The sequence below is a fragment of the Zingiber officinale genome, chromosome 5A (genome assembly GCF_018446385.1).
Source record: "Zingiber officinale cultivar Zhangliang chromosome 5A, Zo_v1.1, whole genome shotgun sequence".
NCBI classification, from domain to species: Eukaryota; Viridiplantae; Streptophyta; class Magnoliopsida; order Zingiberales; family Zingiberaceae; genus Zingiber; species Zingiber officinale.
This window is the reverse complement of record NC_055994.1, coordinates 20,798,551-20,814,771: the sequence shown is the minus strand read 5'-3', so window position 1 is coordinate 20,814,771 and position 16,221 is coordinate 20,798,551. Positions and strand designations below refer to the sequence as shown.

The 16,221-nt window shown below is 43.4% G+C and overlaps 1 long non-coding RNA gene across 1 annotated transcript; it reads left to right on the top strand.

Annotated features, from left to right (window-relative positions):
• Window positions 1-8,207: 8,207 nt before the first annotated feature.
• LOC121982673 lies at window positions 8,208-8,846 on the top strand. Its single transcript, XR_006112183.1, has 5 exons — window positions 8,208-8,268; window positions 8,348-8,423; window positions 8,506-8,576; window positions 8,649-8,736; window positions 8,810-8,846. It is a non-coding gene; the product is annotated as an uncharacterized LOC121982673 (long non-coding RNA).
• Window positions 8,847-16,221: the final 7,375 nt, after the last annotated feature.

Genomic DNA, 16,221 nt, shown 5'->3' with positions numbered 1-16,221 from the left:
GTTCATCACATGAACCTAATCCTCTTGGTCCATCATATGAACCTAATCTCCATCTAATTGCCCTTTGTGTGTGACAATATAGGTTCTTGTAACGTTGCCAATGCTCCTAAACTCATTTAGAAGCATAAGTAATGAGCGGTATCTAGCAACACATCATTACTACCCAAGTTACAAGAATGTTGAGATCCAACATCACCTTTGTGACTACTAATTGTGACTCTCATAATATGTGACAATGTCCTTCTATCCATGACATCTAGATTGATCAATTGAGGCATAGACTGTGTCATCCTCTAATCAATCTATATCTTGAACTCCAAGTAGACTCACTATAATCAAATGAGCTCAATATCTCATATTGACTCATTTGGGCATGACTATGTACTTAGTGGTCTCACTCTATCAAGAATAATGATGTCACTCCCATCATATAGGAGGGATAGATCTCATCTACATCACTCACATCCCTTCGCATAATTTGTTACATACCCAGTAATTGCCTTTATAGTCCACCCAATTACGGGTGACGTTTGACGAAGCCAAAGTATGCAACTCCTTATGTAGGGAACCATGGTGACTTCCGGTCCAAGGACTGATAGTCATACTAATAGCCACATGAGAAAGTATATGACACTCATATAACGATCCATGATACTTTCTCATGGTGGGTCATTCAGTATACATTCTCCAATGCATACCCATGTGTCAACTTGATATCTCTATATCCATGACTTGTGAGATCAAGTCATTGAGTTGACCTACATGCTAGTCTCGTTGCATTAACATTGTCCTTGAATGTTAATACTTGACTATGAATGATTAAGAGCAGTGTTCTCTATATCATCTCACTATCGATTCATCCAATCGATTAATATAGATCAGAACCTTCTACTCAAGGATGATATTATACTTAATTATTTGGCACCAATACAAGTAAGTATAATAACCATAAAAAAATACCTTTATATAAATATATAGGAATATGATACAACGAGTCCATACAACAATCATCACATGATTGGCTCTAGGGCTCTAACTAACAATGATGTCCCCTTGAGGAGCTCATAAGGATTGTCATGTAAACCCTACAGGTCGACTTAGTCCGACATGATGATAAGGTTAAGTGGTACTACTCTTGGAGCTAGATATTAATTAAGTGAGTTGTCAGTAACTCTTTTAATTAGTGGGCATTCAATATCTTAAACACAGGGAGACTAACACACTCATGATAAGAAGGAGTCCATATAGTAATATGGGATTGGTGCAGTAGTGCAATAATAACTCTTTAGTGGAATGAGATATTATTGATGAACTCGAGTTGGGTGTTCGGGGCGAACACGGGAATCTCAAGTTCATCGGGAGACCAAAACTAATTCCTCCTCTTGGTCCCTATTGTAGCCTCTTATTTATAAAGTCTTATACTCACCTAAACCCAACTTCTTATCCACCTTAAGTGTTGGTTGGTCCTAGGAAGATCGTACTGATTCCACTGTACAAAAATTTTGTACAAGTGTCGAACCTTTCCTAAACAATCTATTGTGTTCTTTAGAAATTAAATTAGGAATCGCAAACGAAACTTAACATTATTGATTCCAAATTTAACTTATCTGTTCTTAATGGTTTAGACTTAGATCGCAAGCAGAACTTAACACTATTGATCCAAATCCGACCTATGTTATAAAGTTGATTAAATATTTATTTCTAAAATTGGCTCCTAGGTCAAACATGGCGAGGCACTAGGCCTTCTTGGGTATGAGATCATCCACCACTGTCTCGACAAAGCCTTTTAAAGAAATTCAATATTTAATTTCCTAAAATAACATTAGGTTTAACCAAAAAAATAATCGAATCACAAATTCAAAAAACAACAAAAAAACACAAACTCGAATATCTAATCTGAAAATCTAGAATCATATGTCTCTTGCGTTTGGAATTTATACAAAGAAAAACTAGTATAATGCGGAAAATAATTACTAGTTATACCTTTCTTTGTATGCAACGACCTCTTGATCTTCTACCGTGATACAACACATGTTTGCGGGGTCAGTAAGATGATGTGGTTAGGAGTCAAGACCACAGGATGGTCAGAAGTCAAGCCTCCATGGCTGGTCAGAAGTCAAGCTTACATGGAGGTCAGAAGTCAAGCTTACGTGACTGGTCAGAAGTCAAGCTTACATGGCCAGGGTCCAAGTTTCAGCTGATGGGGTGGTCAAAGGATAGGATTATAAGTCGGACAAGTACCAACCCTAATAGCGGTCAAGGACAGGGCCCATGGGCTAGGTACAGTTGAGGACTGAGCCCACAAGCCAAGTAAAAGTAAAGGAAAGAAGGCCCTTGGCGCAGAACAAACTGGGCGTACAAGTCGGGACGTACAAGTCATGGATAACAGTAGGAGAACGCAGGTCGGGAAACAGACCTGGCGTACAGGTCAGGACGTACAAGCCATGGATAACAGTAGGAGAATGCAGGTAGGGAAATAGACCTGGCGTACAGGTCGGGACGTGCAAGCCATGGATAACAGTAGGAGAACGCAGGTCGGGAAACAAACCTGGTGTAAAATGCCGGAAATAGGCGAATATGAATAAGGGAAATTTTTGAAATTTTTGGACATTTTTCGGAGCTCGTATGGACGAGTTAACGGGGATGAAAATGGGGCCCGGAGAAAAGCCTATTTAGGCTACCCAATTAAGCGAGGAATTGTTTCTTTTATAATTCCTTTTTACTTATTCTTATTTCTTTTCCTTATTTCTCTTCCTCGCTAAAAACTCGCTGCCCTCTTCCCTTCTTCTTCCCGACGCCGAGCCCTAACCGCCGGCCCGGCGGTTTCTTCCTCGCCGAAGCTTTAAACCCTTCGGCCACCTCCTTTTCTTCTTTCTCCAGAGCCGAACTCCTCTTCCCACTGCTGCCAGCGACGGCAAACGCTACTGTACAACGCCGCCGACGCCCTTCTCTCGATCCCTCCTCTGGTCCGACGAGCCATCGCCGGACACCCTTGCTCTCGGCCTCCCTTCTGCCCTAGCCAAATCCCTTCCACCGTCGGCAGCCTGAGTTCTTGTCGCCAGCCGCCGAACTCGCGTGCCCTAGAGGTTTGGGTTCACAGCAACGCGCCGATTCTTCTCTGTGTCCGGCCTCTCCATCGCCGCACACCGCTGAGAGCCGACTCTCCTCCCTGTGTTCACAACCGCTGCACATCTGCACAGTGCCGACGCCGACTTCTTCATCTGTGCGCCACTGCTTCTGCGTGCCACTGCCTCCACACCTTCTTCTTCACTGTGGTCATGCCTCCCAGTGCCCTAGCAGTGATCCGGGAGGTGAGTGTTATGCCCTAACTGGTGAAATTTGAGTAGTATTGTGTGGTGTGGAATTTGGGTTATGGCTTGATCTGTGTTAGTGATCTCAGTGCTTGACCTTGCTTGGACTAGTCGGTGGATTTCTCCCCCCTGTGTTGCTGCTGTGCCCTAGTGCACCACTGCCGGTGCCACTCTCTTCTTTCCAGCAGAGTGGTGATCTTAGAGCGAAGTGTCCGACTTGTAAAGTGTGCTCTGGTTTGTTCAAGACTTCCAGCAGCAACCCCAATCCAGTATCCCTTGCTTCAGCAGCAACAGCAACGGTGGTTGAGGTATTATGGAGGAATTTGATTTTTCGTTGTAGATGATTGCTAGTTGAGTTAGCAATAATTGCTAACTTAGGTTTAGAATTTATTTAATTGTGTAATTAGGGTTAATGAAATTAACCCTAATTGATTAGTGGGATTAGAAATTAGTTTGGCTAATTTTTATATTATAGAATTAGCTAAAATAGACATTTTGTTTGATACCGTAGGACTTTGACGCGAGACGAGTATCTCGGAGTCGGTATTGGACCTTTCTTTTATCGGAGGCGGGTACTTTTGACTTATTGTCTTTGATATGCTTAGTAATGAAAATAATATGTTGCATTAATTGTGTTTCCTATTTGTTTCGGTTAATCACTGCCCAATACATGTTACCTGTTTGATTGATTGTTTGTTTGCATCTCGTATTGATCTTGTACCCGATCTATCATGCTCATGGGTAGTGATATAACCATGTTTCACATGTTCAGGACCTAGGTTTGATACCTTATTGATCAGTATATCTTGTTTTGATCTATTCACTATGGTGTCCATTGTTATATGTCCAGAGGTTGATTTAGCATATTACCTTGCTTAGTGACATGCACCATTCGCATGATTGCATGCTGTGTGAGAGATTGCTCCATTATTGTCGAGCACTTTGCCAGTTTTCATCACTGTTCGGTGCTCCGTTGTGACACTCATGGGTAGCGTGACACAGCGTGGTAGCACGTCAGTTTGACTCTTCCGGTGCTCCGTTGATCCGCTCATGGGTAGTGTGACGCAGCGTGTAGCACGTTAGAGATTCCTCCCCGTCATAGTGTACCGGGAGATGAGAGCATTACGCTCCCCCATTTATGATTTGGGGTAGGAGTACGTATGTACTCCGACAGCATCCCGTCCACTTGATCACTCATCAGGAGTAGTGTTGCTGAGTGCACGGTTGTCACAGCCCTACCCACTTGGTCCCACTTTTGTTGTGAGTTGGCTGACTAGCGTCAGGGGTGACCATGACATTGGCATCATATGCATGATGTATGTATTGCTTGTGTTTGTGCTTGCTGCATTTATATGCTGCATATTGTTTGGATACCTATGTTTGACATGCATACAGGTCTTCTATACCTTTCGGATTGTTTGTCCTTATACCGGGTCCTGGTTAGTACAGATTCTCTCCTGTCTACTTCATTTTGCATTTATCCTTATTTTTATCAGGAGACTGTACGCATGATTAGTGCTAGGTGTTATTTCTTTACTTTGCATATCAATTATACCTGCTGAGTGTTGGACTCACCCCGCCTCCATTGCTGTTATTTTCAGGTTGATGCTGTCAGGAGGGAGTTCCAGTCGCTAGTCCCCACTGCACGTAGTGCTAGATCCCCTGCAGACCTCGAGGATTGATTGACTTTTGAGTTTTCTTCTCGTTTGTCTATGTTTAGACTTGATTTGTTTGATACTTGGACGTTGTATTTATTATTGTGATGTCGATGGATTTTATTTGGTCTTATTCTACTACATGCCTGCCGGGTCAGCATAAGAGGTGAGTTTCGTCGGATTTGAGTTTTACGAGTGTAGTTGAGTAGGGTGGTTTTCGAGTCAGAGTATTACTGCTTTGTTTGATTATATATAACTGCATGGATGTTTGTGTGGTTGTGTTATATTTATTGTTATTATTCCAGCCGCATGTGGCTGAGGTATGGAGATATGTAGAAAGTTTCAGATTGTCCGCCGTACAGGGGAGATGCTGCCGAAATTTCTTCGGACGGGTACTCCTCTGGGGCGTGACACCTGGCGTACAGGTCGGGATGTACAAGCCATGGATAACAGTAAACAGAAGCAGATCGGGATACAGACCTGGCGTACAGGTCGAGACGTACAAGCCATGGATAATAGTAGGAGAACGCAGGTCGGGAAACATACCTGACATACAGGTCGAGATGTACAAGCCATGGATAATAGTAGGAGAACACAGGTAGGGAAACATACCTGACGTATAGGTCGGGACGTGCAAGCCATGGATAACAGTAGGAGAACGCAGGTCGGGAAACAAACCTGGCGTACAGGTCGGGACGTATAAACCATGGATAACAGTAAACAGAAGTAGGTCGGGATACAGACCTGGCGTACAGGTCGAGACGTACAAGCCATGGATAACAGTAAACAGAAGCAGGTCGGGACACAGCTCTAACGTATAAGTCATGGATAATAGTAGACAGAAGCAGGTCGAGACACAACTCTAGCATATAGGTCGGAACGTATAGGCCATGGATAACAGCTGACAAAGGCAGGTCAGGATACAAGCCTAACGCACAGATCGGGACATACGAATCACGGATAACAGCATATAGAAGCAAGTCGGGGTACAGATCTCGAAATACAGACTCGACGTCCAGGCACTAAAGGACAAACAAGCCAAGGAATCGTAACCGCTTGTCAGAGAATATCAGAGAATAATCAATATGTCAGGGAATATGCTAACAATCGGGGCTCACTACGCCTTTGGTTTTGCCGCCGGCCAATTAGGGAGAGCCACGTGTTAATCACCGCTAGACAAAGCCTGACAGTCGATATTCCCTGACACTCGTCAGGTCCCAGAAACATCCGTTGCAGTATAAAAAGGGATGTTTTGTCCCTTATGCAGGTATGCTCACTCGTCATTTCTCACCAGCCTTACTTTTCGTCCTTTCTCTGTGTTTTCTGAGGAAAAAGTACTTGACCTGAGCGTCGGAGGGCCTGACCCGGGGACTTTTTTCCTGGTTTCTGGTCTCTAACAACTCGTGGGCTCGTCTGAGTGTGTGCAGAGCCGCAGTGTCATCGTCCTGACCACCTTCCTTCGTCAGCTGCCCGTACGAACCTTTCCAGAGGGTGCCAGATAGATCCGACGCCGCAACGACTTTCCGTCAACTTCCAGTACATCGAGGCCCGCCTTCATCCGACTCAGCTTCCGGACGGGATCAAATTTGGCGCCGTCTGTGGAAACACAACAGCCTATTCTGGAACGTGAAGATGGAGGAGTCTGGCCATATCAACGTCACCATGACCGCCGGAGAATATGAGCTCTTCAAGGAGGCCAAGAGGCGAGCAGCCTCTGAAAAGCAAGCGACTGTCTCGCGACTGCGACAAGCTCTTGCTGAAGCTTCCAAGGAGCCCCTCCCTGTCTCAGATCGGGGCTCTAAGAGAAAACAGCCTGAGGCATTTCCTCAGGTTCCTTATCGTGAGCCAGGCGTGGGGTATTATCAGCCAGAGCCCCAGGGCCACAACCTTAAGAAAGAACAGCCGCAAGTCTCCATGGCTGAAAGTTCCTTGCCCAGAGATTCGAAGAAAGGGAAGGCTCTCATCATACCGGAAGTGTTCCTAGAAGACCTGGATGAGAGAGTACCCTTCTCGGCCAGGATTTTAAATGAAAGATTGCCCAAGGGCTATAGGGCCCCGTCGATTGGAGAGTATGACGGGAGAAAAGACCCAGAAGAGCATTTACGCAAGTTTAAAAATGCAGCTCTGCTGCACCAATACAGTGATGCTGTCAAATGTCGAGTTTTCTTGAACACTTTAGCTGGCTCGGCGTTAAAGTGGTTTGATGGGCTACGTTAAGGGTCCATCACCTGTTTCTTGGACTTCAAGACGGCCTTCTTGCGTCTCTTTGCTAGCAGTAAGAAATATCAGAAGACGGATCACCACTACAAGAAAAAAGCCTAACAACAACGATTTTTCACCGTTGTCGTAGCCCATTTTGAACTGTTGTTAAAGGCCGTGTTGTTAAAAGGGGTGCCCAAAGACAACAGTTTTTAACCGTTATCTTTGAAGGCAAAGACAACATTTTTACAACAGTGAAAAACTGTTGTCTTTTCCTTCAAAGACAACAATTTTTCACCGTTGTCTTTGAGCGTCTACCTTTAATAACAGGGTCTTCAACAACAGTTTTAAACTATCTACGACAACGGTGAAAAATCGTTGTCTTTTTTAGAAAAAAAATAAAAAAAATTAATACACAATTTTCCAATATTATAAATCATTCAAAATACTAAATTTCAAAATAAAATTTAATATACAATTTTCTAACATTCAAAAATAATATCTATAACATTATGAAGAAATTTCATAAGCAACCAACAAAATTTTATAAGCAATCAACAAAATGATAACACTATTAAAACAAAGGTAGAACAATATAACACAAGATTTTCTACTTAGATGTCGGTGAAGAGGAGGGATTGCAGCTCCTAGTGCTCCTTAATTTGTTAAAGTCTCTTCATTTTTTTAGCTTGTCAGCATTCTTCCCAATACTCTTGAGGACACCTATTCGAATAAAGATATATATTACAAATTAGCAACTAAACTGTACGTGTGATTCTAATTGCACTGCATAAATGTTACATAACCATAAAAACCATTTGATATAGTCATCTAATAGAAGTGCAAAAAGCGTTATCTATGTAACATAAATGGTAACCTCTTGAAACAATATAGTGGCTCTTAAATTTCTTATTAAGCAGAATTTTCATTCTATGTCACTGCATACAAAGCTTCTATTATAAATCATGCAAACATTATTAGCAGAGAACAGAAAAAAGCACTAATTTAGTGACTGCAAACTCTAAAATGTCTTCAGAATCTCAGGGAGAACAGAGGACAAAAGAGCTGGAGACATAGCAGCTGATCAGTATCACAAGTACAAGGTCGATCATGAGTTTTTTAGGCAATTATGCAATCCTGTGAACTGTAGGCATATAAAATTTTGGTTTTTCTTATTGGCAGGAAGATGTGAAGTTGATGCATGACATGGGCCTGGATGCCTACAGATTCTCTATCTCCTGGAGCAGAGTCATTCCTAGTTGGCATTCACCTTGCAATAATTTATTTTCCTGACCAAATAGTTTAAGCATTACATGATTCTAATTGGTGCCATGTTGCAGATGGTAGAGGCCAGTTAATCCAGAAGGGGTGTAGTATTATAATAACTTGATCAATGAACTCAAGAAATATGGTACAATTAGAATAGTGGTCATACCTTAACAATTTTCAGTCACAATTTTACCAAACTGTGTTTGGCCGGCAGGAATTGAACCTCATGTCACTCTTCTTCACTTTGACCTCCCCCAATCTTTAGAAGATGAATATTCTGGACTCTTGAGCCCAAAGATTGTGTACATTTCTACTACAACCCTTTCATTTGCATCTCCTCGAATAATGTCTAAGATAGTGTCCATTGTGATGCAGAGAGGACTTCACTGCTTATGCTGATGTGTGCTTTAGAAAGTTTGGGGATAGAGTGAAATACTGGATCACTATCAATGAGCCAAACATTGAACCCATCCTTGGCCATGATCTGGGAATATTTCCACCAAATCACTGCTCTTCCTCCTTAGCCTCTTCCCTTGGCCTCAATTGCAGCAAAGGGAATTCATCTGTTGAACCATATGTAGCTGGTCATAACCTTTTGCTTTCCCATGCATCAACAGTCTCCCTATACAGAAAGAAATATTAGGTTTCAACATTAGTTTCTCTTTTAATTGAATGATCTAAATGTTATTCAGGGTGTTATCTAAAATAGAGTGTTGTTCTTGTGCAAAAGCCAAATCAAGGGGGATATATTGGAATTACCTTACTAGGGATCTGGTTTAAGCCAGCTACAAGATTACTAGATGATATAGCAGCAGTTAATAGAGCACTCGATTTTCTAATAGGCTGGTGAGTAAAGCAAACAATACACTGAAATCTTTGTTTTTGTTCTGACTGGTGACATCAAAAAATTGTTTTCTCTAGTATAAGATAATACTGATGCACAATAATGCCATTACTTCCAAAAAGACATCATTGTTTGGAGAAAAAGAACACTAATAAAATGACAATTCATAAGAGTTAGGCAACTGATAAAACTTATAAACGTGTAATATAAATTCAAGATTCAAGAATGTGAAAATGAGTAAAACAATAAAAAGAGATGCACGAGCAAATATTTGCTCATGATAAAAAGCATAGAGCATGAACCAACCAAGGTATATGTTCCATAACCATTTTAAGTGAAAGGGTCACTATCTATTCATCTCCATTTGGCTCATATGCATCAAACAAATTCCTTTTATGACATCAACCAAAATTTACTTCATAATCACAAATAACCAGCAAAAAAGAGGTCATTTTTAAATATTTTCTATGACTAACATAACCAACTCACATCTTTTAGATATCTAGGCAATTAAAAAATGACAAAGGACAAAGCATAAGACAAAAAAAAAGAAGCAATAAGAGAGAGAACCTTCTCTAACTGTTTAAAGCCATCTTCCACTGAACTTGCAACATTATGTACATTGTAATCAATCCATCAAACATGGTTCCCTATTAATATCACATGTATCATAACATGATGCATGGTATCCACATAAACTCCAGGTCACTAAGTATCAAAAGAAAAACTTACTTGATCTATGACAAGGACTGAGAGATCTATCATGATTTGAACAAGTTCCTTCACTGATTCTACAACCTTTAACAAAAATTATCCATAAAGTCCTGAAACATTTAGATGATACTAATACGCATAGCCATTGAACCTCATAACACCAACCCACAAATGAATAAGATGGATTTACTGACCCAGGCAATCCAAATGTTTCAAAATATGTTACCTGTATAATCTCCCTTTCCCTCTCTCTTGTCAATGCTTCATTTTACTTCAGTGTGGAAATTTGAACATCACTAAAACCTTGCAAAAAGGGTCAAAACCAAAGAAAAAAGATCAGAATAGAAATTAAGTTATTAACATGTGAGATGGAAACAATCTTATGTTTAATCACGGAAGAAAAAAAAAATCCGCACACTTGAGTCAACAAATCATTAAGAAGTTTTGCACTAATAGTTGTCTAAGCTGCCCATTAGACATTCATTTCATACCTAAACTCAGACCTACTGACAAAGAAAAAGAAAGAATTACCACATCAGTGTAGGCGTCTTCTTTAGTAAATGGTGAGGAGGAGGCATTAAAGAAACACTAGCAGAGAAAGTCAAGGCGACACTAGTGAGGAGGTAGCGAAGATGGATGAAAGTCGAGGTGGCAAGGAGGAGGCGCTGGTGAGAAGGAGGCAACAAAGATGGTTGAAAGTCGAGGCGACGAGGAGGAGGCGGTGAAGATGGCTGAAAGTAGAGGCCGCGAGGAGGAGGTGGCGAGGCCGAAAGTTGAGGCGACGAAGAGGGCGGCGAGGAAGGAGGTAGCGAAGAGCGTGGTGAGGAGGGAGGCGGCGAAGAGGGCGGTGAGGAGGGAGGTGGCGAAGAAGGCAGTGAAGAGGGTGGTGAGGAGGGAGGCGACGAAGAGGGTGGTGAGGAGGGAGGCAACGAAGAGGGCGGTGAGGAGGAGGCGGCGAAGAGTAGGGTTTTGGGAGAGAGACAGAAAAAAACAAGGCGTAAACAACACTTAATAGACAGAAAAATGACGAAGGAGAAAAAGTGGTGAAAGAAAAAATAATCGCATTCAACAACACTTAATAGACAACGGTTTTTAAAAACCGTTGTCGTAATCCCAAAAAAGCGCACATAGACAACAGTTTTAAAAAACTATTGTCGTACCCTTTAAAAACCGTTGTCGTATCCCCAAAAGAACATAAATAGACAACGGTTTTTAAAAACCGTTGTCATAGGCCAAAAAAATTACTAAAAGACAACAGTTTTTGTTAAAACCGTTGTTAAAAGGCAAAAGGACAACGGTTTGATATAAAACCGTTGTCGTTTGAGTGTTGTTGAATGACGTTTTTCTTGTAGTGCACTGTCTTTTCGCTCTTAAGCAAGGGCCGACCGAGCCCTTAAGAAGTTATATCAACCGCTTCAATCAAGTGGCCCAGGATGTCCCCACCGCCACTTCGGAGATTCTGATGAGCGTATTCTCTCATGGATCAGGGGAAGGAGAATTCTTCAGGGATCTCATTAGAAATCCCGCTAGGAATTTTGATGAGATGGTGGAAAAAGCTGCCTACTACATCAAAGTAGAAGAAGCACAGGCGGCTCGGAGGAAAGCCGAAAGACCACCTCCCTCTACCAACAAGCTGGAAAGAAGGGTGCCTCAACCACCTCCTCAACCTCTACCGCGCGCTCGGGAAGTCAGACCTACTTTCCATCCCGGGCCGGAGATCAGACCAGCTCCCCGAGTCGCAGCCGTGCATGCTCCCCGACCTGGACCATGGAACACTCGGTATTGCACTTATCATCGGTCTCACACTCATGATACTAACCACTGTTTCCAGTTTGCTCGAGATTCCAAGCGGGCTGTTGAGTTAGGCTTACCACCGCCCGAGCTAGCCCCTCAAGTGCTCAAGATGATGGAAGAACAATGAACCGCAGCTGGACAGGCTGGGCAACCCCGTCCTGACCTAGCAGGACCCAATATTCATCAACCTGGTCGGGGGAAAGAGCCAGAAGGAGCGCGAGAAGCCGAGAATAGAGGCAACACCGCCGTCCGAGAGATCGGTATGATCTCTGGAGGGTCAACTGATGGATATTCGGGAAGAGCGCGCAAGTCACATGTGCGTCGCTTGGAGGTTTATACTGTTGGATGCAGCCAGGAGCAGGCTTCTGGCCCTGCCATCAGCTTTGGGCCGGCAGACCTGGAAGGTCTGGAGCTGCCTCATGATGATGCCCTTATAATCAAAGCTATCATCGCCAATAGCCGAGTGGCTCGGGTTTTCGTTGACACCGGGAGCTCGGTCAATATTCTGTTCAAAACTGCATTCGAAGAGATGCATATCGATGCCACTGAACTTCAGCCTGTGGCCACGTCTCTATATGGATTTACAAGCAATGAGGTGAAGCCGATGGGTCAGATTAAACTGGCCATATCCCTGGGCACCGAGCCATTGGTGCACACACAGAGGAGTACTTTTATAGTAGTTGACTCCCCCTCCTCTTATAATGTCATTTTGGGAAGGTCCGCTCTATATGAATTTAGGGCTACTGTTTCAACCTTCCATCAGAAAATCAAATTTCCCGTGGGCGAGCAAGTCAGGGAAGTTAAAGGAGAACAGAGGGTCTCTCGCCGATGCTATATTGATATGGTTCGAGTGGAGGCTCGGAAAAATCAAAGGATGCAAGATGGGGGTGTCCACGCTGTTCAAGAAGAGCCTTCACCCATGGCTGAAGAGCCCATCCCCTGGGAGGAGGTGCAACTATACGCTGAGCGTCTTGAGAGTCTAACTCGCTTGGCAAGCGACCTTCCTTCTCCTCTCAAGGAAGAGTTAGTCCAATGTTTGATCCGTAACCAGGATGTTTTCGCCTGGTCTACAGAGGAGTTAGCTGGGGTCAGGCAGGAAGTAGCCGAGCATAAGTTACATTTACTACCAGATTCCCGACCTGTCAAGCAAAAGAAAAGAAACTTCTCAGCCGACCAGAACAAAATAATCAGAGCTGAGGTGGATCAGCTCAGGCCATGTTCGAGAAGTGCAGTTCCCATCCTGGCTTTCTAATGTGGTCTTAGTGAAAAAGCCCAACAATAAGTGGAGAGTATGCATAGACTTCCGAGACCTCAACTGAGCTAGTCCCAATGATTGTTATCCTCTGCCCCGGATCAATCAGATGTTGGATTCCACTGCCGGCTGCGAGAGGATCTGCATGCTGGATGCATACCAGGGGTATCATCAGATACCTTTAGCGGTGGAAGACCAAGAAAAGGTTAGCTTCATTACGGCTGATGGTACCTTCTGTTATACTGTCATGCTCTTTGGTCTCAGGAACGCAGGAGCCACATACCAAAGAATGATGGACAAAATCTTCCGGGAGCAAATCGGGCGCAATGTGGAGGTTTATGTGGATGACATACTCATCAAGTCCCCTTTAGCTGTGAAGCTGATCAGGGATGTAGAAGAGACCTGCAAGACTCTCCGGCAATATGGGCTGAAGCTGAACCCCTTGAAAATGTCTGTTTGGGGCTAAAGGAGGAAAATTCTTGGGCTACTTGGTGACCGAGCGGGGAATAGAAGCTAATCCAGAAAAAGTTCGGGTGTTACGTTATATGCAACCTCCCCAGAATTTGAAGGAAACTCAGAAGCTGGTCGGCAGAATAACATCCCTATCAAGATTCATTTCCATATCTACAGACCGGGCCGCTCCTTTCTTTAAAGTGCTCAGGAAGGCCTCCAAATTCCAATGGGATGAAGACTGTACCCGAGCTTTTGAGGAGCTGAAGAAGTATTTGGAGGCTTTGCCATCCTTATTCAAGCCAGTTGTTGGGGAACTCTTATGGGTCTACTTATTTGCCACCCCCGAGGCCGTAGGAGCTGTGCTTATTAAGGAACATGATAATGTACAACGACCAGTATATTTCTTCAGTCATCTATTAAAAGGGGCTGAGTCTCGATACATGACCCTCGAGAAGTTGGTTTATAGATTGGTCCTTATGGCTCGGTGGTTAAGACCTTGTTCTTAGCACATCCTATCATAGTTTTGACCAATAACACCATGGGGAGGGCTCTGACTAATGTAGAAGTTGCAGGTCGGCTTATCAAGTGGGCGACGGAGTTGGGGGAATACGGTATACAATATCAGCCGCGCACAGCTATTAAGGCGCAGGCCTTAGCAGATTTCTTAACAGAAATTCATCAGACCAACTCTGAAGAAACCTGGAAGGTCTATGTGGATGGATCGGAAAATCACCAAGGAAGCGGGGTCGGTGTCTTATTGATATCTCCCCAAGGGGATATACTCCAATTGGCTGTTCGACTGAATTTTTGAGCCACCAACAATGAGGCAGAATATGAGGCTTTGTTGACAGGACTGCAAGTAGCCCGACACGTAGGGGCAGCTCGGATAATCATTTATTCAGATTCCCAGCTAGTAACTCAGCAAGTGACTGACAAGTTTATGATAAATTGTGATAAATTACAAGTATACCGGGAAGCTTATGAGAAGATGAAAGAGGAATTTGTAGAAATCATAGTAACCAAGATCCCCAGGACGGAGAATGAGAAGGTAGATGAGCTAGCAAAGATGGTCAGTTCCTTAACCACTTGGGTGTTGGATCGGTCAATGGCACAAACTTTCCTTATAGCTCAGATAGATCTGCAAAATAATAGGGAAGCAACTATTGATTGGCGGGCACCCATGATTAACTATCTTAGGCAGGATATCTTACTGACCGACCTAGAAGAATCACGGCTGGTCAGGAAGCAAGCTCATGCCTATGTCATGATCGAGGATCAGCTCTACAAGAGGTCCTTCTCTAGACCCTTACTCAAATGCTTGGATATGGAGGAGGCCGATCAGGCCTTGCGAGAAATACATCTGGGATGCTGTGGTAGTCATGTAGGAGGTCAGACATTGTCTCGCAGGGTACTCCTGACCGGGTATTTCTGGCCTACTTTACAGAGGGATGCTCACAAGTTGGTAAATACTTGCCTGTCCTGCCAAAGACATCAAAATTTAACACATCGACCAACAGCTCTACTGAGAACATCTATAGTCTCATGTCATTTTGATCAGTGGGACATGGATATTATGGGACCATTTCCGATGGCTCCGGGTCAGAGACGTTTCTTGTTGGTGGCGGTAGATTATTTCTCTAAGTGGGTGGAAGCAGAGGCCCTGGCCAGGATCACAGAAGATGCCGTCATCCAATTTCTATAGAAGAACATTCTTTGCATATTCGGTATTCCTCACAAATTGGTGTTAGACAATGGAAGGCAATTTCAAGGGCAAAAAATCCAGGCTTAGTGCAAGGGGTTTGGTATAACGCAGACCTTCACTTCAGTAGCATACCCATAAAGTAATGGTCAGACTGAGGTAGTCAACCGAGAAATAGTACGAGGTCTGAAGGTTAAGCTGGATCATGTGGGAGGTAACTGGGTGGAGGAGCTGTCAAGCATCCTATGGGCTTATCGTACAACACCTCGAGAAAGTACAGGTCTGACACCATTTCATCTGGTTTATGGCAATGAAGCGGTCGTACCCATAGAAATCGGAGTGCCATCAGTCAGGAGGACATTATATGATGAAGGAAACGCAGAGCGGCAGTTGGCTGAACTGGACCTCATTAGTAAAACCCGTGACAGGACGGCAGCTCGGCTGGAGGCCTATCGACAAAGAATGAGACAAAATTATAACAAAAGAGTGATTCCTCGATTCTTTAGGGAAGGAGATCTGGTCTAGAAGCAAATTAAGCCTGTGGGGGACGTGGCCAAATTAGCACCCCAGTGGGATGGACCTTACAAAGTCATCAAAAAATTATCGTTCGGAGCTTATTACTTCCAAGATGACCAGGGCAAGAAGTTAGATCGACCATGGAGCGCTAATTACTTGCGACCTTACAGAGTCTAAAGAAGCATATAAAGAAGAATAGGCTGGGCTGCAGGCCGAGCTTTCTCCTACTTGACAGATCGGGGTAGCAGACCGGGGAAAAAGCAGACCGGATAGAGTGGGGAGGGGATATGAAAGTGGAAATTGTATATCCTAATATTTCTTTCGGCAAACTAAGCAATTTTAGCAAAAGTAAACCTTAAAATGCAAGCGGAAAAATAGTGAAGTAATTCTCAAGAAATTGTTAAGTCATTATATACAAGTAGTCAAGAAGGATCATTTGAAAGGAGCGAAAATCTCATCCGGAATCTCCTTAAGGATCCGATCATGATCTAAAAACTCAGCAGGAGGAGCTGAGT